General features: G+C 38.4%; 1 protein-coding gene across 2 annotated transcripts in view; it reads left to right on the forward strand.

The window, feature by feature from the left end:
• Nucleotides 1-13,727: 13,727 nt before the first annotated feature.
• AFTPH (aftiphilin) overlaps nucleotides 13,728-25,486 on the forward strand; it is a 69,204-nt gene continuing 57,445 nt past the window's right edge. Inside the window, exon 1 of one of the 2 annotated variants that reach the window (XM_012764921.2) lies at nucleotides 13,728-13,978. The gene's annotated coding sequence lies outside the window, so the exon portion shown is untranslated. The remainder of the gene's footprint in view (nucleotides 13,979-25,486) is intronic. The other variant, XM_012764922.2, reaches the window with a different exon arrangement.

The following is a 25,486-nucleotide window of genomic DNA, read 5'->3' on the forward strand; positions in this document are numbered from 1 at the left end:
TTAACAGAATTGTTTCAAAAAAAGATAGAGAAATGGCCAAGAAATGTGAAAAAATGCTCAACATCACTAATCATCAAGAGAATGCAAATTAAAACCACAATGAGATACCACCTTACCCCTGTCAGAATGACTATTATTAAGAAATCAAAAAGCAATAGATGCTGATGTGGTTGCAGAGAAAAAGGAACATGTATGCACAGTTGATGGGACTGCAAACTAGTACAGCCTCTATGGAAAACAGTATGGAGATTCCTCAAGGATCTAAAAGTTGACCTATCATTCAATACAGCAATCCCACTACTGGGTATCTACCCAAAGGAATAGAAGTCATCAAAAAGACACCTGCACTCAAATATTTTTCACAGGACAATTCACAATTGCAAAGATGTGGAATCAACCTAAGTATCCATCAATTCATGAGTAGATAAAGCAAATGTGATACACACACACACACACACACACACATACACACACACCATGGAATACTACTCAGTCATAAAAAGGAATGAAATAATGCAGCAAATTGGATGTAACTGGAGACCATTATCCTAAGCAAAGCATCTCAGGAATGGAAAAATGAACACCACATGTTCTCACTAATAATTGGAAGCTAAATGCTGGACACACATGGATTATACAAGAAGATGTAAAGGACATTAGAAACCAAGAATTGGGGGGGAGGATTAGGGATAAAACTTCTCAGATATAATGAACAGGATTATGATGACAGGCACACTAAAAGCTCCAACGTAAGCATTGTACAAGGTATCCATGTAACAAAAACATCTGTACCCCCTTAATATTTGGAACTATTCAAATTGTGTAAGATGTACACATTTATGTGGAAGGTAACACAGACTTAAAACTGCTGATGCTTTCGAGACATATGTGCTCATTCATTCTGTAAGCATTTGAGCACCATATGTGTATAATACTGACGGAAAGATAAAAGCACAATACTCTCATAAAAGCTCCCAGGGTCTGGGAACTACCAATCTCAGTTCTTTAGTGTGTGGATTTTACAGGTTCTCTTTTACACCCAGGAATGACCCAAGTTTCAATCCTACCTCACCCACCCCAGGAACTGCTTTGTGAACCACAGAGAAGGGCCTTGCAAACACCTGGAACACTGATCCACTGGAACCTGTGCTTAGGAGTCCTGAGATGGACACAGTATAAGAGGTATGCCATCCTCTCTTTTCAAGATTTGTCTATCACAAATTCCATGCAGTTGATCTAGCCAAAAGAGAATGGGTCTATCTATCGTCCAGTGAGGATTCAACACCGTACAATAACCACCACAACAGCAGCAACAACTAACATTTGCTGGTACTTATTAAGTCCCAAGCCCTGTGTTCAATATTTTATTTACAGTGGCTCACCTATACCTCATATAGATCCATGAAGTACAGACAATTTTTTTTTAATTATTGTTTTATTGAAGTATATATAGAACATATAGAAAAGTGCATAAAACACATGTGTGTACCTTTGCATGTACCTGACACTAGGTGGCAAACTCTTGGAGGCCAGGAAGTGCCTTACTCATCTTTATGCCCCATAGCACCTTGGATCAAGCCTTGACATACCAGTTAATGTTTGTTAAGTGGTAAAATTATAAGTTAACAGCCAAAAGAAAATAAATGGCCCCCTATCTTAATAGTTCTCAACTTTTGGTACATGTCACTATCACTTGTGGACCTCCAAATGAAAAAGCTGCCAATGCTTCAATTTTGGAGATCCTGATGCAGTGGGCAAATCCTGCTTCTATAACTGGATTTTTGATCAGCAAATATTTTCACTCACCTTTAACCCCATGCTCTTCACAAATGAGAACATTTTCCATGACTTCACTAAGTCATAGGCTAAGAGCACCATTATGTGTATCTGTCATCTCCTTACCTCTAAAATGAGTTTTCTTATACAACTCTTCCTTCCAAAGAGTTAGACTAAAGTACTCTAGGGAATATCATTTTAATGGATTTTTAAAACCCACACTTTCAACATTTTTACATCAAAAAGAATAAAAATAATCATTTGAATAACATTGAAAATTTTTCTGCCAGTGCATAAAAGGGGAACAGTTACTAGGCTGAGAAGAAATTCATTAAGATTATGGATATCAGTAATATCCAAAGAATTTACAGTGATTTTATAAATGCAGTATTCTAAAATTTTGCTCTATTTTTATTGTCAGTAGGATCTTACTGATGTATTATGACAAGAATGTAAATGGTAAAAAAAAAATGAAAAACCTTCAAAATGATGCCTAGGTAGATGTTATAAGCACACGAAGGGCCTGGAGTGGTGGCTCATGCCTGTGATCCCAGCACTTTGGGAGTCTGAGATGGGAGGATTGTTTGCTTGAGGCCAGGAGTTCAAGACTAGCCTAGGAAACATAGTGAGACCCTGTTTCTACAAAAAAAATTTTTTTTAATTAGCCAGGCATGGTAGTAAATGCCTATAGTCCTAGCTACTAGGAAGGCTGAGGTGGGAGGATTGCTTGAGACCAGGAGTTTGAGGTTACAGTGAGCTGTTATCACACCACTGCACTCCAGCCTGGGCAACAGAGCAAGACCCTGTCTCTAAATAAATAAATAAATAAATTTCATATCATTAATTTCATTTATTCGATTATTCATTCTTCCAACAAATGTTAAATGAGCACTATATGAGACAATAGATATACAGAGATGAAAAATACAGTTCTTTCCTTGAAAGTTATCAGTTTAGTAAGGTAGGCGGTTTATGAAATTAGAAGTTACAATAGATATGACAAGAGCAATATTAAAGATACACACAAGGCACTGCAGAGGCTTAGGAGAGGAGCAACAAATCTGGGGGTGGCAAGTGGGGAGAGGTCAGTGAAGGCTTCCAGGAAGAGTAACTCTTGAGCTTTGAATTTTACCTTAGGGAAAAATAGGAGGCAGCTAGTTTAAGAAGCGCACTGTCAGAGGTCTTAGTCACAAGCAACAGAAATCAATGTTGGGTGATTAAGCAGAAAAGAAATTATTAAAATGATGTTAGGCAGCTCACAGAATTTCCTGGATCATGCAAGGACCAGTCTCAGAGTCCACACAGCTAGAAAATCTACCAAGTCATACCACAAATATGGTCTAGGGAGGATATTGCTGAAGCTGGTATTGCCTTTACCACTGGCCCTGGACATTAAACAGCAACCAGTTCCTGCTGTCTCAGAAGTTCAGTTTTGCTGAGATTGGTAACATCACCATCAGAGAAAAGTTCTCTGTGGTTTGCTTTTACATGTCATTAGCTCCCAAAGCAAATCCTAGGGCCCCCATCTCACAATGCAAAGAATGGCAAAAAATTTGGAGCTATCCATCTGATTGGCCTAGGCTAGGTCACATGCCTACATCTGGCTACAAAGGAAACTAGAAAAGTAGGTATCTAACTGTTTTCATGATCTATTGCTACATAACAAACCATCTTAGTGGCTTAAAACATCAACAACCCAGTATTCTGTGTGTTGCCTGGGCTCAACTGGACAGTTCTTCTGCTCCAAGTGGTATCTAGTTGGTCTAAAATCCACCTGAAAGCTCATCTACTTGAGCTGTCCAAGATGGCTCATTCACATGCCTGGCTGTTGGCTGGGAGTTCAGCCAGAGCAAGTCAGTTCTCCTCCATGGAGCCTCTTCATATAGATTGGGCTTCTACAGCATGGTGCTCTGTGGGTAGTTGTACATTTTACACAGTGTCTCCCTTCCAAGAGGGAGCATTCCAAGCAATAAAGTCAAAGCTTCAGATCTCTCAATGCTCAGCCTAGACAGTTACATAGCACCACTTCTACCCATTCTATTGGTCAAACCAAGCCACAGGCTAGCACACATTCAAGAAGAAAGATAAGCTCTATCATAAGCAATGCAAGAAACGGGGGAAAAAATGGCAGCTATCCTTAATTCCCCACACTGGCATTTTTAGCTTTTATACTGAGAGGAAGGCTTCTACAGTACAGTATAGTACTCATAAGTTGAAGATTTTCTGACACATAGGAAAGCGGTTTAGATACTGAGCTGTCACACACATACAAAAATGTCCACTGTACGAAGCAGGAAGAAGAGCATTCCAAGTAGACGGAACATGTATTGGAAAGTCACAGAGAGGGCTCCAGCCAATACTGCCACTTAAGTAGTACACTACTCATGATAATATAATTCCTGCTGTTCTCTTGCTAACACTGCATTAGAACTGCTTCTTGTTGAACAGAGTTGTAGTTCTACTGTATTTGTGCACATTAGAGGGTTTAAACTAATTACAATTGATTTGGAAGTTGCAGTACTTGCTTGTTTTCTCCTTTCTACATCTTTAAAACCGTTTTTAAGATCATTGTTTATACGATCTGCTCCAGGATCAGAAATGTGTATTTGACAGTGACTGCCTAGGGAATGCAGCAATTTGAAAATAAATAAATCCAGACCTCATCTATACACTCAGGCATTTTAAAATATTGAATAGTCTTTTATTTTTCATTATGAAAACATTCCAGGTAGCAGAAAAATGGAAAGAATAGTAAAAATAAACACCAGTATATCTATCATCTAGAGTAGATTTAATAATTGCTGGCATTTTGCCATATTTTCTTTATGCATATGGGTGTTTTTTTTTCATGACCTATTTTAAAATGTTATAGGCTTCATGACATTTCAGCCATCTGCAAAAACTAAAGACATTATCATACATATCCATAATTTCCTTAATATATCTAAAAATTCACAATAATTCCTCAAGAGTATTTAATGCCACTCCATATTCAGATTTCCACAATATCCCCAAAATGTCTTTTAAATGGTTTATTCAGGCCGAGCACAGTGGCTCACGCCTGTAATCCTAGCACTCTGGGAGGCCAAGGCAGCAGGTTGCTTGAACAGAAGAGTTTGTGACTAGCTTGAGCAAGAGTAAGACCCTGTCTCTTAGAAAAAGAGAGAGAGAGAAAAAAAAAAAAAAACCCAGCTGGGCATTGCAGTGTGCGCCTATAGTCCCAGCCACCTAGGAGGCTGAGGCAGAAGGATCCCTTAGAGCCCAGGAGTTGGAGGTTTCAGTGAGCTACAATGACACCACTGCACTCTACCCAGGGTGACACAGTGATACTTTGCCTCAACACAAACAAAACAAAGCAACTGAATACCCCTCCTGACAACTCCCCACCCCTTAAATAAATAAATAAATAGTTTATTCAAATGAGAATCCTATCAAGAACTATGTATTGTACTTGATTGCTATTACTCTTAAATCTCTTTTAAACTAGAATATCACTTTTGAAGAGACCAAGTTATCTGTTATGTAAAGTAATCCAGCTACTAGGTTGGTATGATTGCTTCCTCACAGTGCTATTTGACTTTTTCCCTCCAGTATTTCCTGTAAACTGAAAGCTAAATTTAAAGGCTTATTTAGATTCAGGTTAAATATATTTGGCAAGAATACTGTGTACTTCTGTGATCTGTGTACTTCACATTGTGTCATATTAGCAGGCTCATTGTGATCAATTGCCTTTGTCTTTTAGTTGGAGTGGGTAGGGGTTAAGCAAAAATAATATCTACCAGGCTGAATGAGGCAAAATAGTCTTAGGGTCTCAAAGAAACTAAAGGTGTGAAGAGAAGTGGTAACCAGCCACCTGGGGCTGCTGTCTGCCTCTGAGTCCAGAGCATTGGGCTGAGTCCCTCACTAGAGAGGGGAGACACTCATCTTGACAGTATTAATGAAGGGCAGCCACCCACTCTGATTCTGACCAGGGTCTGAGAACAAGACTCCCCTCTACCCCAGAGAGGAGGAAGCACCCAGCATAGCGCCTGCACAGGCCTCTTCTGCCCAGTTCTGAGTTCCTAAAAGGGAAAACAGAATAGTACAGCAACATTTATTTCATGGGACCTACAGAGCTGTAAGAACCTAGGGTCTAGTGTACTCGATGTGGGCTCAGAGTCCAGAGCACGAGCATTACCGTCTGTGTCAGCTCTAACGTACGAGTAGAGGCTGAAAATGTCAGCACTGACAATCTCTGGAAAGCACCACTGACATGCTGGGCTGGATAATTCTTTGTTGTGGGGGCTGCCTATGCATTGTAAGATGTTTAGAGGCATCTTTAGCCTCTACCTACTAGATGCCAGTTGTACCCCCATCCCAGTTGTGACAACCAAAAGTATCTCCAGACACTGCCAAATGTTGCCAGGTTGGCAGGGAGGGAGTTGTGTCAAAATTGCCCCCTGTTAAGAATCATTTGTCTAGAGGGAGGCTCAATTGAATGACAATAGGATTTTCCATTAAAAGACTAATATCAGGCTCTATGTTGGAGTCTTTTACACATACTAGCTCATCTCGTCTGGATAGCAGCTCTGTGAGGTAGGAGCACTATCTTGATTTTTACAGTTGAGGAAAGTTCTTGGCAAGGTCCTATGATGTTGCTGATGTTCACCTTGGTGTATCCCACTTTAAAACTAATCCTCTGTTCATATATTAAGCTGCCTCCTCTCTTTCTGACAACAGGGTGCAGCCACCAGAATGTCAGCATCCCAGGCCCAGCTGCAGCAGAGGAGTGAGAGTGAGGAACAACCTTCAAGGACCATCAGCTCAGGGCCAGGAGCAGCTTCCTGATCCACAGCATTGATCTGTTTGGAGTTCCCAGGGGGCAGCAGGAAGTTCCACTGGTGCCCTTCATGGGACTACTGCTACATTGCCTGAGTGAGTTCTTGAAGAGGAGATAGCCATGAGAGTAGCTTTGGGGTGGGGGGGAACATGGAATGTGTTAAAGACATTGAAGAAAAAATGGTGGGCCTCTGAGAAATAACAGTAGGAAGATTATCTCTAAATTCTTTAAGTAATATATAAGATTCTAGGCTCCAAAGAAGCCTGAGATAATTCAAGAGTTGCAAAATGAGAACAATGCCTAGACAAACCATACTTCACTGGAATAACATAGGGTTGAGAGAAGCTCCCTCTGAATACCCCCAGTGAGAAAGGGCTGGTGCTTAGAGGGGGCAGCAAGCCAGAGCCTAATGCTGGGGCTCTTGGGGAGCCTGGAGAAGCAGCCCTCAGCACAACCAACTATACACTGGGGCAAACAGATACCTGAAGTGAAGCATTTCCAAACTCTTCCAGCAGATCTTCCTCTTCTCTGAACTGATCACTGTTATTGTCAGTCCTGTGCAGCTTCAGCATCTAATTGTTCTCCATTTGACAGAATCAGAAGTTTCAAGGTTGGTGATTATCTCAGGTATATTAGTCTTGTCTCCTAACTAGACTGTCAACTCCTTGGCAAGAACCAAGGCCTGTTTCTTTATAATCCCTGAGCACAGTGCTGAGTGCATAAAGGTAATCAGTAAACTGTTAATTGATATTTAAAAAATAGACCATAAATTGATATTATACCTAGATAATTATAAAACTATACTGAAGGACATGATAAACAACAAAGCTTCAAGAAAGCTATTAAAAATTACATTAAAAATTTTTTTTTCCTAAGGCTACTCATTCCACTGAGTCAAGGGAATGTCATTTGTTGAATAAATTATCTATTGCCATCAACCATGTATCAGGTTATGTTCTTGAAGTTGGGAATATAGAAATGAATAAAACAGACATATCTCTGCCCTCATGCAACTGTAAAAATTACATGAAAACTACCTCTATTGTATTTCCCTGGATCCTACTACAAAGCTAAGGATAGATGTAGGTTTTTCACAAACATAATGCTCTATTTCAGCATTGTACAATGGAAATATAATGTGAGCCACATATTCAATTTAAATTTTTTTCAGTAGCTGTATTTTTTTAAAAGGAAAAAGAAACAGGGGAAATTGACTTTAATAATATATTTAATTTAACATATATATTTTTTTCATGACTCACAGCAAGGTTTCCATCTTTATTCACCTTGAAATACAGGACAAAAGTAGAAAAAGAGTCATCCCTTGACTGTCCCAGAGTGCCCTGAGGCCAGACAGTCTCTTCCATGATAAGATTTTTCTCCAGGGAGACAAGTTGCTCAGAAGGTTATGTTTTCCCCATTTGATCAGGCTGAATTTCACAATGTAGCAGGTTGGTAGAGGAACCATTTCTGCAATCAGGACAACACATCAGGAGCCCTTTGAGGCTTTGCACAGAGCCAGGAGAGAGGCTTGAAGACTAGAACGATGAAAATGGTTGGACTGCAGAGCCCTTTAACAGAATACTCCATCTATATCTCTCCAACTGTGGTAAGCCCATGGGTGGGTACATGTCCAGTTCTGGAGCCTGGGAAGTTCAAGACCAAGGTGCTGGCAGGTTCAGTTGTTTGGTGAGGGCTGCTCTCTGCTTGCAAGATGGTGCCTTGTTGCTGCATCCCCCAAAAGAGTGGAATGCTATGTCTTCACATGACAAAAGAATATATCTAAATATATCTGGAAAATGTCTTTGGGGTCCTTGGTTTAAATGCTGTGTATTCATCCCAATTCCTACCACCTGAACTCATCCTTCAAATTTTTATACTTGAAAAGTTCTTAGAATTTGATAGACTTTTGTGTATAGAATTTGTGCCTTTGGAAAATTTGCTGGAAAAGTTCTAGCACCTTTAGAAATCATCTAGTCAAATAGCTGTCTCTTTCCTGCCTCTCCCTCCAATTTTACTGATAAAATTAATATGTACTAAGAGGTTGGACATATTGAATTCTTAAATATTCAATATTTGCCCTGATATACTGAATATTTGTCCAGAAAGTTCTAAATAACCAGTAGTCAAGAAAGTACTACAATATTAAATTATAATTTTTATTATTTATGTAATAAACTTGATAAGCAAGTCCAAAAAGACTAGTGGTAATGATTAAGAAACAAAATTTCTGTTGCTCATCACACTTTGAGAAACTGGTGAAATTCCCATCAAATCAGCAACAAAAACATTGGCAACAAAATATTGTAATAGTATTTTCCTATTTCAAAATGTTTCTTTTTATATCTGAAGACTGGACAGCAGTAAAAAAATAAAATATTTCTTTTTATACTTTCATTCCACATGATTAATCTAATTTATATCTGAAATGAATGTTTATCTTCAGTACATCTTATATTATGGACACATCCAGCTGACCATATAGAAAACAAGTTTATTTGGGTCCCAAATAGTTTTGGGTTTTTATGTGCTTTGGTGAAAAAGAGTGTAACAAACATGAAATCATGTGGGGTAAAAACAGAAGTTACTCTGGATTAGGAACATGAAACCTGGTTTCTAGTACGTACTTCTCTTTAAATTGGATGACTAAGGATATCATTGTCATTTAACTTTTTAAGGTATTATTAATTTATCTGTTAAATTGGAGGGGGAGGTTGGGAAGAGACTGCTCTTGGACTAGATAATTTCTAAAGGTGCCAAAACTTTTTCAGCAAATTATTCATTGGCTTAAATTTTATATACATAATATTTTAGAATATAGTGAAGGTTCACTCAGTTTATTAGTCATGCTCATTGTGAGGAAAAAAACTTCATTAGAAAATAATTGAAACATGAAGAACATAGAGAAAGTGCATTATATGACAAAATGAGATAAATTGTCTTTAGGTATGGGTAAACAGAGGGGTTATAATATTACAGTTCTATAAAGTAGGAAGGCCAAATGGGATAGGGGGAAAGAATCATGGTTGTAATCCTCATTCATCTCTAACTTTTTAATCTTGTACATATCCCAAAATCTGTGATCACATGTTCTATAAAATAGTATTAATCAGCTCTAAGCGGTCTGTGTGAAAATCAGAAGAGATAATATACTTAAAAGCACTTTGAAAAGTTGTGTAAATCTGAGATATTAGCATTATAGTACATCAGGAATTATCACTAGAATGCTGTTCACAATTTCATGGTTTTAAACTAACTGTTCTGGAAAAGTTATTTTTTAATCATTTTTAAGAAAAGAATACAGAACATGTCAGAGAACTATATAACAAACACCCTCCACCTAAAATTAAATGCAAATCATTTGTTATATTTGCTTCGTTTTTTTAAAGAGATGGAGTCTTGCTATATTGCCCAGGCTGGACTCCAACTCCTTGTCGATAGTGATCCTCCTTCCTCGGCCTCCCAAGTAGCTAGGACTATAGGTACAAGCCACAGCACCCAGCTGCTTTATATTTTTTTAAAGACATAAAACATTGCAGTTATAGATGAAGTCCTCTTTAGTGCTTCTTGACCCATATCAGCCTCTAATGAATTTGGTATGTATCCTTTCCATCTATATTTTTATACTTTACTATAAAAATGTATATCCACAAATAAAGTATTGGTTTATTTTTAAAATTCACATACATTGTAAAATTCACAGCAGATTGAACTCGTTTTGACACTTTATTTTTCATTGCTTTTATAATCTAACCAAATTACCTATAGCTCTGGTTTATTTAAGTGCTCAATAGTATATATGCAATAGTATTCAATCTATGAATATATCATAATTTGTTTATTCACTAAGAAGTACTTTTTTAGCCAGAATATGTTTACTAAGTTAAAAAAATAAAGTCTTAGGTAAATGTTTAGATACAGAAAGGACCTTAGAGATCATCTGGTGCAGATTTCTTAAGCTATGGTTCATAGACCCTCTTCTATGAGTGTTAGAATGTCTGAGAAATTTGAGTGTCTGTGGGTATAAATTTTTCTACAGAAAGGGCCAAAGCTTTGATCATGTTTTCAAAGAGATACAGGTGCCAAATTGTTATTTGTCCTAAGAGGGTTGAGAACCTGTGATGTAGTTGTACTCTCTCATTCAACATATAAGGAGACTGAGGTCAAGAGAAGTTAAATAATTTATACAAAATCATAGTGATAATAGAGCCTGTTCATAGAGCCTGATCTATGTATATTGCCTTTCCAGAACACAACATTGCTGGGGTTTTGTACTTGCATGTTTGTTGATTTCTTATATGATAAAATATGAATTAAGTTCCTTTCACTTTTTAGTCCAATCTTTTTTTTTTTTTTTTGAGACAGAGTCTCGCTTTTGTTGCCCAGGCTAGAGTGAGTGCCGTGGCATCAGCCTAGCTCACAGCAACCTCAAACTCCTGGGCTCGAGTGATCCTTCTGCCTCAGCCTCCCGGGTAGCTGGGACTACAGGCATGCGCCACCATGCCCGGCTAATTTTTTCTATATATATTAGTTGGCCAATTAGTTTCTTTCTATTTATAGTAGAGACGGGGTCTCGCTCTTGCTCAGGCTGGTTTTGAACTCCTGACCTTGAGCAATCCGCCCGCCTCGGCCTCCCAAGAGCTAGGATTACAGGCGTGAGCCACAGCGCCCGGCCAGTCCAATCTTTTTTTTTCCCTTCTAATTATTATCCACTGCTGGTGAGAAGGTGGTAAAATTAGTACACTCCTGTATTACTGGCATTCTAAATTGGTATAGTCTTTTGGAAAATAATATGAGATGATGAAGTGCCAATTAATCATTTATAGACTTTTGCCTCAGTAATTTTTAAATTGAGAAAAATTTCCCAAAATTTAACAAAGCTACATGTGCAAAATGTTCCTCAAAGTAGTATTTATAATAGTGGAAAACATCCACCATTAGGGTAATAGATAAATCAGAGTATGCCCATTCCACAGACTATGTAGGTAATACAATTAAGACGTTAAATGATAGGAGATGCTTACACCATAACATTAGGTGAAAAAAGGGATACAAAATCTATTTACATTATGATCGCAACTTTGTAAAAAGTCTACACAGGTGAAAAAACTAAAAGTAATTATAAAACATCGTTAACTGGTAGTTGTTTTTTTTCTTTTCTTGATGGCAAATCTTAGGTAATTCATTATGGTCATAATTTTTTAAAGGTAAACAAAAACAGTACTATCATTGGCTCCAAATGCAATGAATTGTATATTTCCCATAGATTTATCATCTTAAAAATTCAAAGACTTTCCTTTTGTAATACAATTTTATAAGCATAAGAGTGCTGTTTTCAGAAGTACATGTGAGATTACCAATTACAGGTTGGTTGATTGCACTCAAAAGGCAGTTGGCCAAAGACCTACTCAAATTCCATATTACAAAGTAGGAAGCTGATTTTTAAATTGTCCTAAGTGAATAGGATTGGCTTATGCATTTACTAGACAAAAGTCATCATTTTGTAATTTGATGTTTTGTATGAAATCAGAAAAATATTTTCCCCAAAGCAAGGTTTTCTTTCTAATGTTTGATGTTTAAATTCATTGTTGTAGTTAAACATTTTCCTACTGTAGGGTCTGCTTTTGATCGTGCCATATCTTCTTTTGATATTTGTTTAGTAGAGCTATCAAATGAAAACAAGCATGTGGTCCTCTAAAATCAATGCATTTCCAGTTTTTCAATGCACACACATACTCAAGCTTGCACACGAGCTAAACCAGCAGGGGGCGAAATACAATAGGCATAAATTTGACAAGCCATATAGATTTTTCTTACTTTAGTGACTGAGCAATAACAAAAAAATCCCGCGTCACCACAAAGCAGTTGGTACTCCAATTTAAAGTGATGCAGTCTCCGTATATCTTACAGCGATTGAGTTGTAAAGAGACGAAGGCAGGTCTATTTTAGCACTTCAAGTTAATTTGTCTAGAACATTGCAGAGGCGGGATAAACCATGATGAACTGCTATTGTCCTTATCTTTCCTCTGATTTGTATAATTCCTCCACTCAAATGGGTGGACACTTTTCTGTGGCTGAGAGGGTGTTTTCCATCCTTCTTTCTTTGGGTAGCTACGGAGCTTTTCTGTTTTGGACCTATTTTAAATTATTCAAATTACCGAACCAGGTTTGACAATATGGACAGAATGAGGGACCGGCAGAGCTCATTTTGCAGGGTAGGATCCCCGGCTCATCATCCCAGACAGTAATATAATCCTGTAGCCTCAAAGTCTGATTTTTACAGTGGCCAGTGTTCTAACAGATATTCATGATAAAGGAGGGAGAAATGTTATAAAAACACAAATGATCAACAGCTCAGGACTGACAATGGAAACGAAATCTGTTATGACCTCTGTTACAGAAATGTGTTTGAATGCAGAAATGGATTTTATTTCTTTAACTTCATTGGATATTCTCCCGAAGGATCTATGAAAAACTACCAGTCTCCATTTGAGCCAAATGCCGGATTATTTTGTTGTTGGTCTCGAAGACGACCTGTCAGTTCGCCGGTTGCTTTCCCACCTTAAATTCGATTTATCACAATCTCTTCTTTGTTATTCGTTAAATACCAGCTTACTCCTTTATCGGCTTAAATAAAAAAGAGGAAGGAACTTTGTGAATGAAATGTCGTTTATCGGGGCAAGCTGATGAATGCTCTCTTGTAGGTTTTTGGTGAAGATACGGTTCTGCGCTTCCAAGTCTTTGCAGTTTTACTTTGAGAGAGAGAGACTTAACTCGGTCCTGAGCTGAACGTTAACGTTAACCAGCTGATAGGAGCACCTGTCCCTCGTCCGGAGCGCCGCCTCAGCGGGCGGCGGAGTGCGGGAAGTCATCTATCCGCCCACAGCTAGATGACTCGCAGGGAAGTAAAAGGAAAGGGCAGCTTGCCCGCACCCAAAATGGCGGCCGGAGCTCTGCGCGACAGCGCCTGCGCAAGGGTAAGCGTTCTGTGACACTAATTCCCCTGGAGTGTCCTCCCCCACCCTCCAGCACCCACCAGCGCCCGGTCCCGACCTAGCCACCTGCGCCCGGAAGTGACGTGTCGGCGGCAGCGGTTCCCCCGCTGCATGATGGGAGAGTGTGTGGAGTGGGCGGGGGGTCTCCGCGGAGGAGGTGGAGGCGGCGGCGGCGGCGGAAGAGGGCGGAGGGTAGTGAGATGGGGGTCCCGCGGCAGCGCCGAAACTCCGGGTGGGCGTCCATGGCGCTGCTGCGCTGACAGGGCTGTGAGCAGCTGGCCTTCCGCTCTCACCAGTTCCGCGTCGGAACAGACGGTTCTTCCCCGGGGAGCCAGTTCCTCCCCGGGCCCCTGAGCCATGCCCATCGCGGCCGCCCCGAACGAGCCAGGTAAGCGCCGCCGCTCCGCTCCCCAGCCGCTCGGGGGAAAAGAGGGTACGGGGACCGGGCCCGGCCCACCAGCCAGACTCTCGCCCGGGCCGGGAGCACCTGCCCGCCGCGGAGCCGCGGGCTGCGAGGACGGAGCCGGGCCTGCGGGCTCCGGGCTCCGGCTCTGCTATCTTCTGCGGCGGGTGCGGGAATACAGCCGGCGGCGCCCGAAGCGCACGGCCACCTCATTGCCATCCCGGGCACCGGCCGGGCAAGTGTGAGCCGTTCCCTCCCCGGCCATCGCCGGTTCGTCCTGTCCCTTCTTTTCCACCTGCCCGAAGCTGCACACCGGCCGCTTTCTCCCGGGAGCTGTTGAGAAGTTTGGGGCTTTGCTCGGGCTTCCTCTTTTCTTCCCCCCCCCTCCCTCGTGACAGGTGTAAACACTGCCTGCTTCGCCGAGGCCCGAGGCCGGCCGCGACCGGAGTGTGCTGCTTCCAAGGGTCTCTGAAGTAAGCGGATTTTGAATCCTCCAACAGGCAGAGGAGACAGCCCCAAAGCTTATGCACTGACAGTGTCTTTTCTGCTGTCTTCTTGCACTCTTCAAGAAATTATCTGCGTCTCTCCAGATTGCGTTGGAAAAGTTGGACCATTATTTAAGCGCCTGGTTTGGCAGGTGCTGCGACTTATTTGGGGCAGGAACAAGAGTATGGGGTGAGCGTTCGTAGGGTCCTTGCTCTATTAGGAAAGTAGTGGGAATCGCTAGATTTTTTTTGGTTTATGCAAGTTATACTGAGTCTTCTATTGGGACTGAGGGAAGGGCTGACTGTCTCATACATGTAAATATTTTCGGGGGGTGGTGAACAAAAACAACGGTTCTGTTTCAAAGTTCTCACTTTAGGAGAAGTAAAGTAGAACTTTACTTGGGAACTTTTCATAAGGTATAAATCTTCCTTCTACTGGCTACGTTCTCTGAGGATTTTTTGTGAGAGGGGGAGGGAAAGGGAACTAGACAGCGTTTATCATTGATGTTACATTTGATTGTTGCTTTCAGTTAAACTCTTAGACATAAACATATATGCTAAACTCTAGGGGCAACAAATGTTTCAACACTCTTGTGTTGATATAATTAGCACAGTTACCTACATTTTATATGCTTTACCGGTTTAAATGTTGGCTTTTGTAGTCATTGTTAATACTTTGCAGAAGTATATTTGTTCAGAGTATCTGTGGTAGTCTTCTAAATTTTGTCCATAAAGATATTTTCACATTGATTAAAGGATAGATCCTATGTAAAACATCTAGCCCAGTAAATGGCACCTAGTAGATGCTCATTAGATCTAGTTCCTTTGTGTATGTGTCAAACTAGATATATTAATTGATCTTCAAAGTACATATATATTTTTAAATCTTTAAAAAGCTCCTGAAAGAAATTCATTAGAATTCACATAATATGTAGGGCATTTAAGTTTTGATGTTTTTTGATCTTTTGACTTAGAGACTGTTATAAAAATAATTCTTTACCAAAACAAAGATAATGTGTCCATAACCACATTGATAAATTTTGCAGAATCCAGTTGTCTTTATGAAAATCGTATAACCTAGATGAATCCTATTAGAAAACATTATTTTAAATTTTAGTTTGTTGTGCTTGCAGTTAGTGACAAACTAGTTCAGTAAAATAGTGAAATTTGAGTACCCAATGATGTTTCATTTTGTGTGAAATCTAAAGTGCCCTCTTCAACAGGCAAAGAAGTCTTTGACTAGTATCTCATTGAGGAATTGTCCCTTCTCTCCCAGCTCTTCCCCCAAATCTTATGAAAGGAGGGAGCTAAGTATTTAGATATTTTTAAATCATAAGTTATTTAAATAAAATGTTTATTTTCTAATTTAATGTTACCTATAATTTGTAAATTTAAAAATAAAGGCTTTTTCTCTCTATTCCTAGCACTTTCAATTCCTCTTTCAGTAGGCTAGTGAAACTTTCCAGCCTGAACTTCATTTTTAGTTTTTATGCAATTTTGAAAATATCTGGCATTATATAAAATTTACATGTCATTTTGCTAATTAATCTTTTCAATATATGTATGTATATATTGATACACAATGGGTCCGTTAGCATTATATGATAGTTGCTAACACTAATATTAATATATATACTGCTTCCTATGAGCAAGATTACTTTTCTAAATGCTTTATATGCAGTGTATTAACTCATTTAATCCTCACAACAACCCTATAGGGTAGTAGGTAGTATTAACCCCCATTTTTCAGAGAGGAAACTGAGGCACAGAGGTATTAAGTAACTTGCCTAAGGTCAAACAGCTGGTAAGTGACAGAACCAGAATATGATAACATTTATATAGTTTTAAAAGTTCCAAAACTACATTATATATTTTCTATGATTCATAGAATATGTAGCAAAAGTACAACATGCATAGGAATGATAAATACCAATTCAAAATAAAAGTTACCTCTGGAGAACTGGAGAGAAAGATCTAGGAGGGGACTGTGAGTTTATAAATATTTTACTGTGTTTAAAATCTGAAGCAGATTTGATAAGAGATTAAGGTTTAACACAGCTGGGTGGTGGATACTTGCTCATTCCTTATGGCTTTTTTTCTAAGCTTTGTTGTATGCTTGAAATCCTTCATAATAAAAAGTTTAGGTATTTAAAACACATACGATCATTTTGTCTTTCAGCACTGTATATTTAAAAAGAAGACAGGGAAGGATTTAGTGTTATTTTGTGTTGACTTCCTTTTAAAATATAAGGAGTTTCTAAATTAAAAACAATTGGATTAAGAATTGTTGGCTTCTCCAGCTTCCTCTGAATTAACTTCCCTGGCCTGGGCTCTTCTCTGTTGCTGCCAACCATCTGAACAGCCCTGTATCACACTCCTAGTTTCTATTTCTGGCCTTACCCTAGGGTAGGAGCTCATAGGTCTGTGGATTGAACCTATTCCCTGGGAAAGGGAAAAGGTCAAGAACTATTCAGATCAGTGGGGAGGAAGGGAGGAGGTGGCGAATCATTGTTCATTAGTTTGGGAGAAGTGAAAAGAGGAAGAAAATAGAGATTTAAGATTCCTTCCTATTCTGTCACTACCACCCTTATTCCAAATAACTAACTTAAAGGTAAGCTTTGCAAAGATAGATTGCTCATAAATTAAAGGTTAATTTATAAGCACTATATTAGTTAGTAGTTCATAGGGGGAAATTACATAGTAAATGAGATTAAAGTCACTGTAGGTTCTATTTATGTAAATATTTACAGTATGCCATAAACCATTTCAATTAAATATCTACTAGCACCATGTTATCCTCTTTCTTTAATACTACAAATATTGATTGAGCACCTGTTCTATGTCAGGCCCTGTTTTAGGTGCTGGGGATAAGAGAAAAAAAACCTGCTTAGAGCTTCAGTTTCTTTGTATGTGTGTTTGGGACAGACAAGCAAAACAGCAGTAAGATAGGAGATGATGTTAAGTGTCATCATCAGAAAAATAGAGTTAGTTTGGGGCATAGGAGAGTGCTGACTTTTATTTTAAGCCAGGATTAGGGATGTTGGTAGGGCTTGCTGTTTTATGGAGGGTGGGGTCAGAGAAGGTTTGAACTTGAAGGAGGGGAGACAAATAAGGGAATGAATGGTAAAGGCAGAAGTGTGCCTGGAATGCTCAAGGAATTGTAGCAGGGAAGTCCAGTGTGGCTAGAATAACTCTATTCTAGTAGAAGAGCAGTAGGAGATGTGATCAGAGTTAGAGAGTGAGAGGGCAGTTTTGTAGGGTTTTTATAGAACTTCTAGTGACTTAGGCTTTTTACTGTGTGAGATGGGAAGCCATCACAGGGTTTTTGAGTAAAGGTGTGAAATAATCTTATGTTTTAAAATGGTCTTTCCAGGCCGGGCGCGGTGGCTCACGCCTGTAATTCTAGCACTCTGGGAGGCGGAGGTGGGCGGATTGCTCAAGGTCAGAGTTCAAAACCAGCCTGAGCGAGACCCTGTCTCTACTATAAAAAAATAGAAAGAAATTAATTGGTTAACTAATATATATAGAAAAAATTAGCCAGGCATGGTGGCGCATGCCTGTAGTCCCAGCTACTCGGGAGGCTGAGGCAGGAGGATTGCTTGAGCCCAGGAGTTTGAGGTTGCTGTGAGCTAGGCTGACGCGATGGCACTCACTCTAGCCCGGGCAACAAAGCAAGACTCTGTCTCAAAAAAAAAAAAAAAAAATGGGCTTTCCAGGCCAGGCACAGTGGTTCACGCCTGTAATCCTAGCACTCTGGGAGGCTGAGGCAGGAGGATCGCTCAAGGTCAGGAGTTTGAAACTAGCCTGAGCAACAGCAAGACCCTGTCTTTACTAAAAATAGAAAGAAATTAATTGGCCAACTAAAAATATAGAAAAAATTAGCTGGGCATGGTGGTGCAAGCCTGTAGTCTGAGCTACTTGGGAGGCTGAGGCAGAAGGATTACTTGAGACCAGGAGTTTGAGGTTGCTGTGAGTGAGACCGATGCCACAGTACACTAGCGGAGGCAACAGAGACTCTGTCTCACTCAAAAAAAAAAAAAAAGGTCTTTCTGGTTGCTGTATAAAAAATAGACTATAGGATTACATGACTGGAAACAGAAATACACAGTTAGGAGGTGGTTACAGAGATACAGCCAAAAAGACATGGTAGTGGCTCAAACCAAGTTGGTTAGTAGCAGCTGATGAGAAGTGATAGAAAGAATAGTTTCTTGAATTGGAACTTCCACTAAATCCTCCATTGCTAAACTCAAAAGACTCACAGTGGCACTCCCTTGAAGATTCAAGGCCTTCACAAACTATGTGTCCAGCTTATTGCCTACTCCCTTCATATACCCTATACATTCTAAACAGACTCTATTATGTGTCTTACTATTCCTTGACAGTGACCCTATGCTTTATTTTCAGTGCCTACCATTTCCTCTGTCAATTAAATCCTTCCCGTTTTTCACCTTCCTGAATTTTTTTCTCGTTTTCACCACTTTTTCTCTTTCCAATCAAGTGTGATCTTTTTCTTAGAATCCTGGTAGCCATATTTTATTTCATATGTTGTTTCTATTTTGTCTTGTATTACTTTTATATTATTCATCCTAATTAATTGCAAGTTTCTTTAAGGTTGTGACTCCTTTTACTTAGTTCTATCCCTTACAAAGCCAGACACAGTTTTGTTTGTAGTAGTTGCTCAGTAAATAGTGGATGTGTATATATACATATAGTTTTTAATTTTTAAAAATAGTCTTATAGGAGCATCACAGAATTTAGACAAGCAAAAAACCCCATTTAAAAAAAAGAGATCCCTCACCGTTCACAGTTTATATAATCATATTTCCCCATACATTTATATATGTAGGGGTGTGTGTGTGTATACTTTTTACCAGAATGAAGTGCATATGCTGTTTTGTAGATTTTTTATTTTGTTAAGTCAGCTAGTTTAGTCATCTAAACTAATACTCAAGACCACATTCAAATTCTTTCCCAGTTCATCCAGATATTTCCCCTTACAGCTGATTTACCCAAATCAGTATTCATTCCATATTATGTTTTTCTGGTTATTAAAATTATAAAAAGATAAATGCTTATATAGAAAATTTAGAAAAATGTGGAAAAGTGAGAGGAAAAGTGGTATGCCCCATGATGGCATGTTTTAATGCCTAGCATAAAGTAGCACTCAATAAATATGTGTTAGCCGGGCGCGGTGGCTCACGCCTGTAATCCTAGCACTCTGGGAGGCTGAGGCGGGCGGATTGCTCGAGGTCAGGAGTTCGAAACCAGCCTGAGCAAGAGCAAGACCCCGTCTCTACTATAAATAGAAAGAAATTAATTGGCCAACTAATGTATATATATATAAAATTAGCAGGGCATGGTGGCGCATGCCTGTAGTCCCAGCTACTCGGGAGGCTGAGGCAGAAGGATTGCTTGAGCCCAGGAGTTTGAGGTTGCTGTGAGCTAGGCTGACGCCACGGCACTCACTCTAGCCTGGGCAACAAGTGAGACTCTGTCTCAAAAAAAATAAATAAATAAATAAATAAATAAATAAATAAATAAATAAATATGTGTTAAAAGGAATAATAGGAAAAAAAATCACTGGTTATCATGCTACACAAACAGAAAACTTAATATTTTGATTTGCCTTCAGTTTTTTTTTTAAAATATGAATAAGTATGTGAGTGCATCATACATATATATGAATCCTATTGCACAGATTTTTCTTTTCCTTAACTATTAAATTGTATTTGCTCATGTTATTAACTATTCCTTAAAACATGATTTTTTTTCTTTTTTTTAATTTCATCATATTATGGGGGTATAGATTTTAAAGTTTCAATAAATGCCCTTCCCGCCACTCCCAGTAAAACATGATTTTTAATGGCTATATAGAATGCCATCATGTCAGTTTCAAGTTATCTCTGGTGACTATTACCCACTGATTGGGTTTTTCCTGTTTTTACTATCATAGAAGAGCATCTTGGGGAACAAGTTTGTACATAAATCTTTGACCTTGTTTTTGGTTATTTCCATATGATCAAGTCTTAGACGTGGAGTTACTAAATCAAAGGGAAAGCCAATTGCTTTCCAAGAGGTTGTAATGAAATCACTCCTATCAGCAGTGCTTGAGTACCCATCTCCCTGTAATTTCCTCAGGTGATCAGTAAATATGCAATTTTTAAAATTACTTGAATTTTTATTTTGGATTTAGGCTTTTTAGCAATGTGGAATGTTTATATTAATATAATTTAAGGTTTTTGAAGGATTAAAACCTGAAATGTGTCCTTGTTTGATATGAGGTTAAACTTGCTTAATGCCATGTTCTTTTTAAAGTAACTGATTCTGTTAGTAAGCTGTTAAAGTACAAGAAATACAATTTTGTCTTCCACAAGTGTGTTGTCCAATACAGTAGCCAATAGTCACACGTGAATTGAAGCTGGTCCAAATTAAGATGTGCTTTAAGTATGAAATACACAACAGATTTCAAAACCTAATGTGAAATATATCAATATTGATCACATATTTTGGATACTTTGGGTTAAGTAAAATAAATTGCATCTGTTTCTTTTTTTAATGTGGCTCCTAGAAAATTTTAAATTGCATGTATGGCTTTATTTCAGTTGGACAGTGCTGCTCCAGAACATGACACTGACTTCTTTTTTTATGGAGAAGAAATACAAGATTAACTTAACTGTTTTAGAAAGTGGTAAATAGATTTTTAAGAATTACATACTACATTTCAATCTGTCAGTGTTTTTCATAATATACACAGCTTACACAATTTTTTAGTTATAAGCATTTGATTACAAACTTATTCCATTTCTTAATGCTGTGAAACAAATATGTGTAGGAGGACTTTGGGGAGGGTGTTAAATTAGGAAACTTAGGAATTGATCTCTTGCCTAAAAATTGAAGGATATGAGAGGCAATGGGATTGCAAGTGCAAAGACCCTGTGGTGCAAGGGAATGTTATTGTCTGCCTTTCAAAAACTGAAAGAAGGCCTAGCCTAGAGCACAGGAAACAATGGGGGAAGGGAGGAGTATGGCTAGAGAGATAGGAATGGCTTATGGGCTTTGTTAAAGTTTTTTTAATTCAATTCAAATCTTTACCACAAGCAGGGGATTGATAGGATCATATTTGACTTTTAAAAAGATTGCTTGAGTTGGGCATTGTTAAATACTGTTTAGGGTACTAGTTTAGATGATAATGGCAGTTTAGACCAGCGGTGGAGTCAGAGGAACTGAAAAGAGGTACAGATGTTCCAGAATTGAGGGGTTTGTGAAGTAAAATCATCCTTTAGAGACAGTGGAGGGTAAGGAACTTTGTCAAAGCTAAGTTTCTGGCTTAGTGACTAGGTGGATGGTGGAGCCATTCACTGAGTTAGAGAGCCCTGGAAGATGACCAGGTTTAAGGAAGAAGAGCTTGAGCTCTGTTCTTGGTAAACTCAGTTTGAGGTCTTTGAGGAATTCAGGTGGAGAAGTCTATCTAGCAGAATGGGCTTTGCTGGGCTGTAGAGATAAATCCAGGAGTCCTAGAATGTGGTAATTATAAGCCTTAGGTGAATGAGATTGTTTAGGGAAAGTTGAATAAGGATGAAACCTGGATCCTACTAATTTAAGTGTATTTAATACTTATGAGAAAATTTCAGTTTGTTTTGAAGCCTGTTTGTGTAAAAGTGAAAGTAAGGAGTAAGACCAAGTTTAAATACTTACTGTTTGAAATATGTATAATTGAGTAGATAATCTCACACCTTGCTTATTTGATTCTTTGGAAACATTTACTTTTTTCCTGCAGTGGAAAATAAACTGGGCTTCCTAACTATCAAACAGGCTGGAGACAATTATGAATAGGTATTGGTATTGTTGCTACGTTAATAGACCGAAAGAAAAATTACGTCATTATCTCCATAAATATTGAAAAGACATTTTAAAACCCATTTCTGATTTTTTTTAACAAAGCAACTTAAAAATACTGGATAATTTTGTAATATGCTAAAATATATTATATCTTGACCCAAAAGTCAGTAACTTAATTAAGGGGAATATTAGATGCCTACTATCGCCACTACTGAGAGACTTGGTATTGAAAGCATTAGACAATAAAATCAGTATGGAAAAACAGAGACATTAGAATTAGAAAGAAAAAGGTCAGTCTACCCCAATTCCCTTGTGATGTGATGTTATACAATATATCAAAAACTTTCACTTATATGAACAGTACTTGCCAGTTAGATAGGATGCAAGTGAAGACCCCTATTTACATGAGCAGAATAAAGATAAAATACCTAACTTAACAATAAATGTAACAACTCTATATTGCTAATAGGCTCAGTTTTTATATTAAATAAAATAAACAATTCTGTGTTTAGGTAATAAAGGAGATCATTCCTAAGTGATTAATGAATTATTTATCACTTGCTATTCTTTAAATCATTCTAAGTGATATGTGATACTTTTCAAAGCAAAACTCCTAGGAGTAGGATTTTTAATACTTGCATACTTTTTAATGAGGCCACTGCTTTTTTTAATAAGTGAAATGAATAGTATTTTTGCCTCAACCCGTCTCCCAAGTGGGTTTTTTTGTGTTTTCTTCTGAGTCATTGCCTATGTTTTATAGTATTTTCTGATTTGCCTTGTTCATCTCTCATTTTAATTGTTTATCATGTGGATGCAAAAATGTTGAACTGGAGTACTAGCAGATAAAATACGTTTGCTGCAGTGACACTCAAAACCTGAGCATTGATTTTTTTCTTAAGGCTTTTGTTTTTAGTAGCTATTTATAAAAAGTTTTATTTACTAAGAGATAATTTAACTCTTTTTACATGGAACTCTTTTTATACTTTTTACTATTTTTAATAGTATCTTCATGCCTAAAAAAAAAAAACAAGAGTTTCAGATATCAAAAATTCATATTTTCTCCTGCCTAAAGCCCAAACAGAATACTTGAATATTCATTGCTTTTTACTTACAGTTAAGTCTCCATTTTCTCTTACTCCTTTCCATATTTGAGATTTATTTTCCTATATCATAATGGGCCAACAGATGATGGCTCTCTGTCTCATTGGGTTTCAGAAGTTTAATTGAAGCACAGTGCAAGTGTTACAATTAAATAATAAAAAGTTCAGATTACCAAAGACATTTCTTTCTAGAAGTAGAGGAATATTTGTTGTTGTTGCTGCTGCTGTTTGCATATTCATTTTCATCTGTGAGTAAAACTATGATTTTTTTTTTTTTTTCTGGAATCAGGGTGTCTGTTGCCCAGGTTGCTGGCCTGATCATATCTTACTGCAGCCTCAAACCCCTGGGCTCAAGCATCCTCCCAGCGCAGCCTCCCAAGTAGCTGTAACTATAGGAATGGCCTGTGCCTGGCTGTGATTAATTTTTTTAAGCATGGTTTCGTATTTCTAAGAATTCTATGACATTAAAATTTATAATTATAAGTAAAGCTTCAAAAAGGAATAAACAAATTTTTTTGGAAGCTTCTTGGTTAGTAGGAAGTAGTAATTAGATATTTCTAAAATAGAATTTCCCACATCTAGAGCTGTCTGAAATACCTATTTAATGTTTCAAGAATTGTTGCAGTAAATGTTTTTTTTTTTTTTTGGGGGGGGGGCGTTGTTTTTTGAGACAAGATCTTTCTCTGTTGCCCAGGCTGGAATGCAGTTGCATGATCATAGTTCATTGTACCATTGAATTCCTGGGCTAAAGCGATCCTCTTGCCTTAGCCTCCCTAGTAGCTAGGACTACAGGTACATGCCACCACACCCAGCTAATTTTTAAAAAAAAATTTTTTTTTGTATAGACGGGGTCTCACCATGTTGCCCAGGCTGGTCTTAATCCTCCCTTGGCCTCCCAAAGTGTTGGGATTATAGGCATGAGCCACCATACCTGGCCTCAGGTTTCATTTTTAAATAAAATATTGAAGATTTAATGTTGTGAACTCCTTGTTTTTGAAATCTTAAGAATGTTAAATTTCTTAGTGATATTCTCAGATAAATGTGTACAACACAACTTTAAAACAATATTTACACAATGAAATTATTATAAGTAAGAGAAAATTTTCTATGAGCAAAAGTACTATTGCAGTGATTTACCTGTATCAATGAGTTCAGCAGTTCAGAACTCAGAATATGGAGCTGTTGTTATTATGCAGTTATAAAGTCCAATGATATTCTCTGGGAGCTTGACACAGTGGTTCTCAGTCTGGGTTAATCCATTGGTATCACCTTTGAAACTTTTTTAAAACTACAGATGTTTAATTTAGGTCAACCCATTCTACCAGGGGTCCTCAAACTTTTTAAACGGGGCCAATTCACTGTCTCTTAGACCATTGGAGAGTGCAGCGCACATTCCACACATGCGCACTATGGGCCCAGGACGAATCGGCTGCTAAGCAGTACAGGCAGCCGCAGCAAAAACACCCGGCGCGTGGGATAAATGTCCTCGGCGAGCCACATGTGGCCCGTGGGCCGTAGTTTGAGGACCTCTGCATTCTACTGTGTTTCCCAGAAAATAAGACAGGGTCTTATATTTATTTTTCCTCAAGTAGACACCCTAGGGCTTATTTTCAGGGGATGTGTTATTTTTTTTAAAGTATGGCACAATAATCTACATTTATTCAAATATAGTTGTCTTCTTCTGGAACATTATCATAACTCTCCAAACCCCGAATTCCATCCTGAATTTCTTGGGACTCTGTTTCATTTGGAACCATTGGCCCCCATCTCTCATGTCCAGCAATAGAGCTCTCATGGGGCAGATGAGAAGGGCTGCTCTTTTTCTTTACCTCTCCGTGACGAAATGCATGCATTATGCAGATACGCTGCGTAGCCACCCCCATCACTAGGTCTTATTTTCGGGGTAGGGCTTATATTGCGCAAATACTTAGAAATCCTACTAGGGCTTATTTTATGGGTAGGTCTTATTTTCAGGGAAACATGGTATTAAAAAAAATACAGAGCTAAAGTTGAGAACCATTGGTTTATAGTCTCATACAGGAGAAAAACATGGAAACAAATGTGATTCA

This window comes from Microcebus murinus, chromosome 3 (assembly GCF_040939455.1).
Source record: "Microcebus murinus isolate Inina chromosome 3, M.murinus_Inina_mat1.0, whole genome shotgun sequence".
In the NCBI taxonomy this organism is placed as follows: Eukaryota; Metazoa; Chordata; class Mammalia; order Primates; family Cheirogaleidae; genus Microcebus; species Microcebus murinus.